This window comes from Manis pentadactyla, chromosome 3 (assembly GCF_030020395.1).
Source record: "Manis pentadactyla isolate mManPen7 chromosome 3, mManPen7.hap1, whole genome shotgun sequence".
In the NCBI taxonomy this organism is placed as follows: domain Eukaryota; kingdom Metazoa; phylum Chordata; class Mammalia; order Pholidota; family Manidae; genus Manis; species Manis pentadactyla.
The window spans coordinates 210,424,850-210,435,768 of record NC_080021.1 but is presented as its reverse complement, the minus strand read 5'-3'; the positions used below and the strand labels follow the sequence as shown (position 1 = coordinate 210,435,768).

Sequence of the window (10,919 nt, the reverse complement as noted above, 5' to 3'; positions counted from 1 at the left end):
ATGTATATATATTTTTACAGAGAATTAAAACAATGCAGAAGTATTTAAGGTTGTTCATCCCCACACCCAGTTCCATTCTCTAGGCATAACAATAGTAATTGGTGTTTAATCCTTTCTGATCGCTTTCTATGTAGAATCCAAGTATTACATACACATTATAGATACATAATTTTCTGCAACTTTCTTTTTTCTTTGGACGTGCATTGTAGGAAATGAAAAACCTTTAACAGTAGCTGCCCTGGTAGGTGGAATTAGGAGTAGAGGAAATGGAGTCGGAGGCAGGAAGGGAAATTTTCAAGAGGCTTGAAATTTTTCGTTTCTTTACTTTTGACCCATTTGCATGTTTTTGGGAGGAGTGTTTGGAGTTAAAAAACCCAAAAAAGATATCAGGATAAAAGATACCACTGAATGCTTAATGCTGTGCAGTCCTTCTATTTAAAAAAATTTAAAAATTTTACTGTCAGGCACCGTAATGAGTCCTTGAGATATATTGTCTCACTGAATCCTTAAAACAACCCTATGAAGTATGCATATTATATAGTCTCACTTGACAGATGAGTAAACTAAGACCTGGAGAGACTGATTTTCTAAGGTCACACAGTGAGTGTGCACTGAACTCAGACCTTGACATTGCAGCCTTGCATCTTTCCCAGCTGATTCATGTTCTTCCTGCAAAGCCCAGCTTTAAAGATCTCATCTCATTTGCTTATGCAGTCCTCCCTAACCTGCTCAGGTAGAGAGATGGCCCTGTCCTCAAGGTAGTTCAGTCTAGGGAGGTGACAAATAGCTAAACTATTACAATCTAGTGCCATAAGAACATATGGTTTAATGGGCTATGTGCAAAGGTGAGGGAATTTAGACAATGTGTCTGAGGCAGCCAAGGAATTCCAGAGAGAATATGTTCGAAGCTGACTGATAAGCACACCAAGTAGCTTTTCCAAGAGGATAAAGAAAGGTGTGGGTGGTTGGAGGTGGGGAGAAGGTGTAGAAGAGGATTTGAGGCCTAGCATCTGGTTCAGGAGGCTCAGAAGAAACACAGTCTGGCAACTAATGTTCTGAAATTCAGTGTGCCTGGGTCAGCTTGGCCTGAGGAGGGGAAGAGCAGGTACCTTGAAACTTAAGGCCAGAGAACCAGAGCTTTTTTTTAAGTTGAGTCAGAATGTTTACACTTTATCCTATGAATGAAGCAAATAGAGCTGTTAAAATATTTGAGCCTGGCACGTTAGAAAGATGGGAGGGGGCATTTGTGGGAGATTCGTCCTAGACTCCCAGCTCTCCAAGCGCTGGCACTGGGTGGTCAGGCCATTTCCGCCTGGGCGGGAATTCCTTTAGGACAAGGACCTTGTCTCATTCACCTGTGCATTCTAACGTCCAGCACAGCACCTGGCATGCAGCAGGTACACTCAGTAGAGGTCAAACTTGCTGGCAGATTGCTGGGTACCAAGAAGGTGTCAGCTAGTGACTGTAAAATAAAAAGCAGACCTTCATTTCTTCCCCAGCCCTGGCCAGGTAGGTGTTCAGCCAAAGTCTTACCTAACTCTAAGGAAGTCAGAGAGGTCCATTACAGGTGGGAGGAGAGGTGGTTGCGGACTGAACTGCAATTTCTGTTTAGTGCCTGCTAAGTGCGAGAAGAATTCACACCTATTGTCTTTTTCCATCTCTCCAACAGCTCCTAAATCGGAATTATTGTCCCAGTTTTTCTGGCCAGGAAACTGAGGTTCCGAGTGGTTTTCTGTAATTTGGTCAAGGTCACACAGCTGGTAAGTGTTGGAGGGGCGGAGGCTGGGATCGATCTTTTAACAAGTCAAAGACCACTGGCATCCCTCTCCTCCACCTAAGGAAGTCGTTGAGCGCCTATTCCGCTTGCGTAGCGGCTGGGGCTGGGAGGCACCCGTCACTGAGGCGCGGGCCTGGGGAGACTGGCCTGCTGCGGTGGCCCGAGCCGCTCCCAGAATCGGAAGTTACGAAGTTTCCGTGCATTTCGCTCGCCTCCCTGCGCCGCTCGTAGTCCGTGCTCCACAGCAGTTACGCCGCTAGCGCAGCGGGGCTAAGGTGCTACTGCGGGCGGAAGCCTGGCCCTGGGAGAAGAGCGGAGACGCAGTTTACGTAAGCGTCCGCTCACAGGTGCATGCGGCCGCCACCTCCGTGTGCTCCCTGCGCGCTCCCAGGTGCGCAGTTGGCGCAGGCGGTGGCGCGGCGCGGCGCGGCGGCGGCGGGCGCTGGCTGGCGCTCTCAGGTACGGCAGAGTGCGCGTGGAGGGGGCGCGCGGCGAGTGAGGGGGCGGGCTTTCCGTTCCCCAGCAGCCGCGGGGCCCGCCCCCCGTCCCGGCCAATGGGTGCGCTCGGCAGCGTCACGTGCTCGCCGCCGCCGCCGCCGAAGCGGAGACGGGAGCCGCGAGCGCCACCAGGGCAGCAACCGCCGCAGCCGCCGCCACTGGGCTTAGGCGCCGGAGACGCGGGCGGACGAGGTGGCGGCGGCGGCGGAGTTGGAGCAAGGACCGGGCGCGGGCAGAGCGCGGCGGCGCGGGTAGGCTGCGGCGACGGGGCAGGCGCCTGCGCGGCGGGCCGTCCCGGGCGGGCGGCGGTTGAGGCGGCGGTTGAGGCGACTGGCGGAGCCGGCCGGGCCCCGCATTGTTTGTTGTGCGTCCTTAGCAGCGGCGGCGGCCGCGGCCCGGGCGGAAAGCAGGGAGCAATCACGGCTTCTGGGGTTCCGGCATTGTGGCTGCCGCTGCCGCGCGGTGTCCCGGCCGCTCTGAGCAAGGGCAGCGGCCGCCTTCCTCGCCTTTGGGGGGACGGGGTCCCGGCCCGAGCGAGGGGAGGGCGAGAGCATTGTGGGGGCACCCAGCGTCGGGGGGTCAGGGTAGGATGGAGGGCTCCGGGCTCTGGGCAGGTGTTGGAGGACACTGGGGGCAGGGGCCGGGGAGGGGAAGGTTTCGGGGGGCATGTGGAGGATGTGGGCAGATTTGGGGGAGAATGAAGGGCAGAGGGATCCGGCCCACTGGAGAGTGAGGGCCTTCCGGCAGGTGTGGAGGCCCAAGAGGGTCAGGGCGAGTGGCAGAGGGATGGAGGACATTCAGGCAGGTGGAGGGACAGCTTGGGGGCTGGGGGTGGCTCTGGAGGGTGTGCGGGAGGCCTTGGAGAGGGTCGGGGCGAGTGATGGGAGTGGAGGGAGAAGATGAAGGACTCGAGGGAGGAATGGAAGCGGCGGACGTCCCGGTCGGGGCTGCGCGTGAGGGGCAGGGATGGGTGCCGACAGGAGGGAGGCCACCGACCCACATGTGAGGAGGAACGTGGAGGAAGGTGTCTGGGTGTGAGGAAATGTGACGGGGTGAGCATGCAAAGGGAGACAGAGGGAGAGTGTCAGGGGCTGTCTCGAATGATGGTGAGGGAAATGGAGGGTGTTCTGGCACGAGGTGTGTGTGAGGGGAGGCCCGGAGGCTTCAGGGGACCTGTGAGGGACGGGAAGACTGGCCAGGAGGTGTGTAGGGGAGGCGGGAGGGTGTCAAGGCTGGACAGGCAGGTCACTGGAGGGAGGACCTGTGAGAAGAGGATCTGGGAGGGGAGCAGCAGCTACCTCTGTGGTGGGGGCACTCAGGGGAGATGCGTATGGGGTGAAGGGGAAGGTGATTGCAACAGGGCCCAAGTTGGAGGAGTTGGCGGCAGAAGTGGGGGCAGTAGAGTAGGGTGCTGGGATGGAGAGGAAATGTCTGGGCACTGAGGTGTGCAGGGCATTTAGAAGGTAGGAGAAGTGAGTGAAATGAAGAGTGTTCTTTTCAGAAGTATGGATGAAGGTAGGGGAGTAGCAAGAGAGGGATATTTAGGTGGGGAGGGGGAGGGGGACGTTGGAGGGGACAGGTAGAGTGGAGTATGTGCGAGGTGTAGCGCCAAAGGTTTACCGGGTGAGGGAAATTTTGGAGTTGCAGGTGAGGTGAGGGGACAGATGGAAGGAAATGTTTCTGGGGCAGGAAATGTGAAGGGAAGTCGGGGAGAAGGAAGGGTGGTGGGGTGGTGGGTGTGTGAAGGGAAGTTGGTGGGAGGACAGTAGGGGATAGGTTGGAAGGGAAGGTATACAGTTCTGGAGTACTGTATGTGGAAGGAGGGAAGCGTGGGTTTGGAGCGCTAGATTTTGGTAGAAGGGGAGAGGTAGGGAATTGAAGGAAGGAAAGGAGGAAAATGGTATTTTTGGATAGAGGATGTAGAGTACCTATCAAGGAGTAAGGGAAGGACAAGAGAGGGATGTGTGGGCATGTCTGACAACATAGTTGTGTATTTGATTGGGGTGGTGGGGGGAGTAGGGTGTTCAGGTTTAGGGTGGGAAATAACTGTTAGGTTGGAGAGTGTTAGGAAAACAGGTTGCTTAAAACAGTATGGAAGGAGCAGGGTGCTGAAGTATGGGAAGAGAGATTGGAAAACTGAGTCTTGAGAGAATAAAGGGACCAAATTTTTTAGGTCACTGCAAGTATAAAAAAGAGCAGGGTGCAAAAACTGGAAAAAGGAAAAATGAAGGGAGGAGGGGTTAAATTCCAGACTGAGAGGAACTGGAGAGTGTGGGGGTATGTGTGTATATCCTGGAACGATGTTAATGGAAAATGGAGAACATTAAACTATGTACTATTATCTGAAAGTTCAAGCATCTAGAATCAGAGAAATCATGAATTACAGAACCCAGTGAATGGGGAAGGGATAGGGGACAGATGAGTACACACTTCCAAGTTTAGAGGAGGTGTGTGGTGGTGTATCGTCCTAGTACATTACCCTGATGAGTGGGCAAGGTAGAAGATACATACGCGGGATCATGAGGAGTGCACTGAGAGTGAATAAAAGTACTGCAGCAGGTGCAGGGCAGATGTCTTAGTGAAGATAATGCAGGAGAGCAGGGCCCTGTGTCAGTAGCGTTTGAGGGCTGTGTATCAGGAAGGGATACCTTGGTGCAGTGTGTCAGATACCCTGGTGCTTTCTGGGTAATGGGACAGTTTCAGGCATTGAGTGATGTAATATCTTAGTGCTATGCTATATAGAGTCAGATGAGGTATTGTACTTACAGCTCCTAAAAGTGGCAGGAATAGAGCTCTGCGACTCTACTTCTCTTTCAAGGTGCAAAAACCTGAGTTATTGGCTTTTCTTCCCTAATAGTTTAAGTAAAATTAAGTTGGAGCCTTTTCGATTTTCTGGTATTTTGATTTGAGTTGGGGAGTGTAGTGTTAGCTTTATTGAGGAAAGATTTCTGGGGCTGTGTGGACATACTGCCATCAGCTTGCCAAACACATAGGAAATAACCTTTAAGGGTTTGAGCACAGACATTTCAGCGAAGTCTCTTTTAGTGTTCTGTGGCTTGTGTTAGATTCTTTGGGATTTTGAAGGATTAAGGAAACTGCTTTGAGACTGCCTTAGTAAGAAGGGTTTTCCAGAACCTTGGAAAATGATTTCTCTTTTGACAGTTGAAAATTCAGTCTTGTCAGGTTTTGCAGAAAAATAAATTATTTCAACATGTTGAAGAAATAACTTGAGTTACCGTTTTTGGGCTTCATGTAGTGCATAACGTGGTATGTAGTACGATTCCAAGTAAAAGATCTGCTTTGGTACCTTGGGAGGCTTTCTGGGTTGATTACTTCTCTTCTTTTGTCAATTTCGGAAGTATCTTAATGCAGCCATTGTAAGTTCAAATAATAGGTTAGAGTGGAAGTGGGAATCCTACCTAAACATACTGAGGGCTGAGCAGAACACATTTTAAGTAATCTGAATCTGTAAATATAAATATTTAAAGAATAACCTGGAAGCTAATGATTTTTAAAATCCAGATTTGAAGTATGTCATGAAGGCAGCAAAATAATGCTCTGAAAGCATTGCTGTAAGATTTTATTTTTGGAGGGAAAGGTTTTTAAAGTGTAATATGCCTTTGATTGAAACTTTTAGCAATATATTTTGAAATTTGATATATGTACAGAAGGAGCATATAATTATAAGAGGCATGCATGTCTGACTCCTCTGGCTCCCTGGCAGAGAATTTGAGCAGAAGGATATAAGATGAATAGAGTGACCTTTGAAAATTCTCTCCAATATGGCTATTGTTTCCTCCTTGTATTTTTTAAGTTCATTGTGTTAGTTCATTTTATTGATTTGGGGCAAGCAGTACTTCCTTCCTTAGAATACTCAACTCTGGCATAGCGTTCTGATTATATGTATTGTTCCATAAAACTCTATAGTTTGGGATAATTTGTAGGCACTTTAAAATATTGTCCTAAGTTTATGAACCAAGGAAAGCAGGTTATTTAGACTTTGTAGGCTAAATAATTGGGTCTGGTTTTGTTTTCACGGTGACTTGCTGGACAAGATATTTAATCCCTTTGTGCTTATTTTTCCTCCAGAAACCTGACTCTTCATCAACCTCCCATGAGAAATGAGATGGTTTATATAAAACAAGTTTAAGTCTTTCAGGAAGATTAGAACTATGTAAATTACAGGGAATAGATACTATTTTTTAATTCCTTTTTTCCTTTAAGCTAGTCAAATAATATTTAGTACTTTAGAACTTGGCATTATGTGGGTTAATTTGTAGTGAGAAATATGGATAGAGATGAAACTTCTGTGAATATCAGAGATAACTTTAAATTGAAGTTAGTTCATTCTTTGCTCTACTGTGGGCTTATCTTTCCTGGCTTATTTCTGCAGCTGAGTGTTTGTGCTGATTTGAATTCTTGAGTCTGAGCAGAAGCTTGTGACAGACATTCTGAGTTCTAGCTGTAGCCCAAGATTGTTTCTAAGCATGAATTTCCAGAGACAGAATATGTCTCTCACTCAGTGAATTCAATTATTAAATCAGGAATAATAAATATAATACATTTTTCCTATGTGTTTTGCAGAAAGGTGATTAATTCTAAATGACTTGAACAGAAAAAATAGAGATATGCCTTCTTCTAGTGGCATTAAACCTCCTTTTTCAGATTCATTGAATAATTTTTCCTTTTTTAAGTTTTAGTTATCAGATTACCCATCCATTTGACATTCCCAAGCCCATTGACAGGTTATGCTCTTTTTGAGGGGGAATGGTTTTTAAGTGCTTTGTTTGGTTTATTAGTTGTAAAAAACCTCCAGATGGCAGTCATGATTGACATTGCAAAAATGTAAATAGTAAGTTGCTGTATTAGACATTAATTGCTTTGAACGTGGTAATACCCAGGTCTGATAGTAGTCTTTCTGTGCTAACTGATCTCCTCTTAATAGTTTACCCTTACATAACATTCTTGGATACCATTACCTAACTTACTGCCCTTCGGTTTTGTTTTGCATAGATCCTTTTACTGGAAAATTAGTTGTTTTAAAAAAATTTGTTCATCTGTAGAAAAACTTCTTAGAGATAATTATGAGAGGCTTCATAATCCAGTCTAATTTTAGAAAATTGTTTATTGAGAAATGTAAGTTAAATTTATATGTCAGTTAAAACCGACAGAAATAAAGTAATGAGGCCAGATTAATCATGATACGGATATTTAAATGGTCAGAGACCGAAAGATCTGTAGATCTTTAACTTTTAGGTCTTGCATTGAATATCGAGGAGACCAAATGACCTGACTGGTCACTTTAATGCCTAATTTGGGTTATTTCTTGTCCTAACGGTCCTCATTCTTGTGAAGTATGCATCATTCTTGAGAAGTATGGTGTCTGTCTCTCAGAAAATATTCCTCATATGTGTGTTGCTGAACGAATGAAGCAGTCCTAAATTTTAGTTATTTGATAATTCAGATGTTCTTAACTTGACAAAGCTAGCACTGTGTAGAACATCTGCATTTTGTAGTTAACTTTAACACAGTATAAAAGGGTACAATTGATTATATCAATAATAAAATCACAGCCTTGCATTGGGTGACTTCATGGTTCATTTCCATTTGAAAAGTGAGAATTCTGCAGCAGGTTGTGTAATAAATTCATAGGCATTTCTGGGTCATGGGTAAGATGTAGTTCCTTACTTCACCTGCAGAATTTCCTCCTCTTTGCAGTTTTCCAGGTGCCAGGGCTTTTTATAATACCCTGTTGGGCAAATCAGCATTTTGTTTATGAATTGAGTTTAACCATATTAATACTATTGACATAGAGCAAATAGTAATTGTCTAAGAGACTCCTATCTATATTTTATTTTATTTTATTTTATTTTATTACTATGCTTACATGTTTTGCCATTTTAATTCTGCAGACATGCACTGACTTTAGGCTTGACAGGTGTGTTTTGTGTCAGACCTAAGATTTCTTTGGGCTCGGTAGTAAGTGAAGAATAGATCCTTCCCTCGATAGATTGTCCCTTAATATGGCAATGGAGTCTATAACTTTGTTTACCTATATTCAGTCAGCCTAACTGAAAATCAGTACATTTTAAGACAGCTAGGTAGTGACCTGATAAAGAAGTGGCTTACTTAAAAAAATTAAGGTGGAGGCAGTTCATTCTTTCTATGTTTATAATACCATGTAAATTTGAAACCCCTCAAACATTGCATCTAATCATAGACTTTTGTACAGCTTAGGCAACCTACATTTTACGCTAATAAAGTATAGAGTTCTGGGTAGCTCTTAGTAACTGTGCACAACTCAGTTTTTGCTAATAAAGTAGTGAATGAGAGGGGAAAAGTGTTGTATTTTTAATAATGTAGGTTAGTAGCTGGAGAGGATAAACATCTGGAGCCCTTGGTATGCATATTATCAATTTTTTAAGTAAGGTGTAAATAAGCTTATAATAATATCAAGGTTAGTGTGGAAGAACACGCGTAAGCGATTAGGCTTGTAAAAGGTGGTATCTTAAAAATAAGTAGTAACTGTGATGTTTTCTGATATACAAGCTTTGTGGTAAATGTGGAATTATACAAAGTTGGCTTTTGAAATTGGTCAGTATAATTGTTAAGTAGTGTCCCTTATTTCTAGAGCTCAGAGTTCACATACCTGGACTTTTGTTCCTATGATAGCTGTGTAGTATAGGTGAACAGCAGAGTATTATATTTGGAGAAATGAAGGCACAAAGACTTTACTCTAGAGCAGAGAGAGGCTTTCAGAACACCTTTTCAGAAGTTGTATATCAAATTGCTGTTAGTCCCTGAATTTGGCAAAGAGATTGATGGCTGGGTGAATTTGAAACTTACCTCTTTTAGTCAAGCCCTTAAGTGCAAGTCTTTTCAAGGACTGCCTGGAATAATGCTTGTCCTTCTGAGGAAACCCAGTGCTACGATTATGCAATAGCAGTGAATCTGGGAAAAAGGGTGGACTTAGCAACTTAAGTGGACTCTCCTTATGGGTTTGCCCAGAGATGACCCTGTGTGTAACCTTGATTGCTGTTGTATTGAGTAGATGAAGAATGTTTTTGACGCTGGAAGACTTGGCTTGGAGATCTGATCCTTGTATTTACTAGTTGTGGATCTCTGTCTTCATGTATAATATTGGAATAAAACCCCTAATTTACAGAATTATAATGAGGATTCTTAAAGAAGATAAGAAAATTTTAAACTGGAGAACATAAGTGTTTTTTTTAAGGGAGGACTGAGCAGAATGAGAAAAATCTGACTCAGGGGGACTTGGATTTTTATTTTTCATTATGGCATTTTCAAATTTACATAAACGAGAACAGCCCAGTGAACTTCCACATACCCATCAACTAGCTTCAACAGTTACCAGCATTTTGCTGCTCTTATTTCATCTGTCCCTCCCTCCAATCGCTTTTTGTTGTTGTCTTTGCTGGAGTATTTACAGCAGATCTTAAACATCATGTATTTTCATTCATAAATCTTCAGTATCTATTTCTAATAGATAAGAGCCTTAAAAAAATCCCACAAAACTATTTTAACTCCCTAAATTAACAGTAATTCCTTATCTAATATTCTGAAGGAGGTGGATTTGAAACAGCTCTAGCACTCACCAGCTTTGTGAGTTAATCAAATTGCTAGCTCTCTCTGAGCTTCTGGTTCCTTATCTGTAATGTAAAGATAATACGTCATGAAGTTATTTTGAGCTTAAAAGAAACAACTATAAAACGCCTAACATGAAGTTTCTCAGTTGAATGACCCAGCCTCTCCTCTGAGTCTCGAATGGCATGTGAATTAGAATTATGCCCCTCCCCCCCACCATCAACTACCCCAAATGCCTTAGTATCACAAAGAGTAATAGTGCTCTGCAATTACTGTGCATTAACCTACTGAAGTTTTTCTTCATTGGGATATTTGAGTCTTTCAGTGAAAGTCTATGCTGTTATTTCATCCATTTTTTTTTTAAACAACTCTTTCTTGACCACACTATTCTAGCTACAGTCCAGTTTCTCAATTTTTTTGATAAAGTTTCTACTTCAGTTCTTTTGTTCTTTCCTGAACTTACTCTAATGAGACTTTCAACCCCATCACTCTATTGTCAAAACCACCACATTTAATTCTTTGATCTGGTAGCAGCTTTTGGTGCAGCAGATGCTTCCTTTCTTGAAATACTTTTCACTATGGTTTCTAGGACACCACACTTCTCTGGGTTTCCTCCTACCTCCTTGGCTTCTCAGTCTCCTTTCTTGGTTCTTCCTCATTACTCCTACCTTTTGCTACTGGACTGCTCCATGGGATCTCTGTTCTTATTTCTCCTTCCCTTGGTGATCTCAGCCAGTCTCCTGGGTTTACATACTATGTATGTATTGATGACTCCCCAGTTTTTATCTCTGAAACTTTAGGCTTGCAAATCCCTCTGCATAGTTTGATACCTTCACTTAAATATTTTATCAGCATCCCAAACTGAACTTGTCCCAAACAACTCCTGATCTTTACCCTGCCCTCCCTTCCCTCTGCCCCTCTTGTAGTCTTCCTTCCCCATTTTAGTAAATAGCAACTTCTCCATTTTTCCTTGTTCAGGCCAAAACTTGGAGTCATCCTTGACTCCCTTTCTCTCTCACCCACCACATCTGACCCACTT

The 10,919-nt window shown here is 44.3% G+C and overlaps 1 protein-coding gene across 13 annotated transcripts in view; it reads left to right on the top strand.

The window, feature by feature from the left end:
- The first annotated feature begins 2,360 nt into the window (after positions 1-2,360).
- Positions 2,361-10,919, top strand: part of STRBP (spermatid perinuclear RNA binding protein) — a 177,964-nt gene continuing 169,405 nt past the window's right edge. For 11 of the 13 annotated variants that reach the window (XR_008996630.1, XR_008996632.1, XR_008996631.1 and 8 more), the window contains exon 1: positions 2,361-2,526. The gene's annotated coding sequence lies outside the window, so the exon portion shown is untranslated. The remainder of the gene's footprint in view (positions 2,527-10,919) is intronic. The other 2 variants (XM_057499008.1, XM_036914007.2) reach the window with 2 other exon arrangements.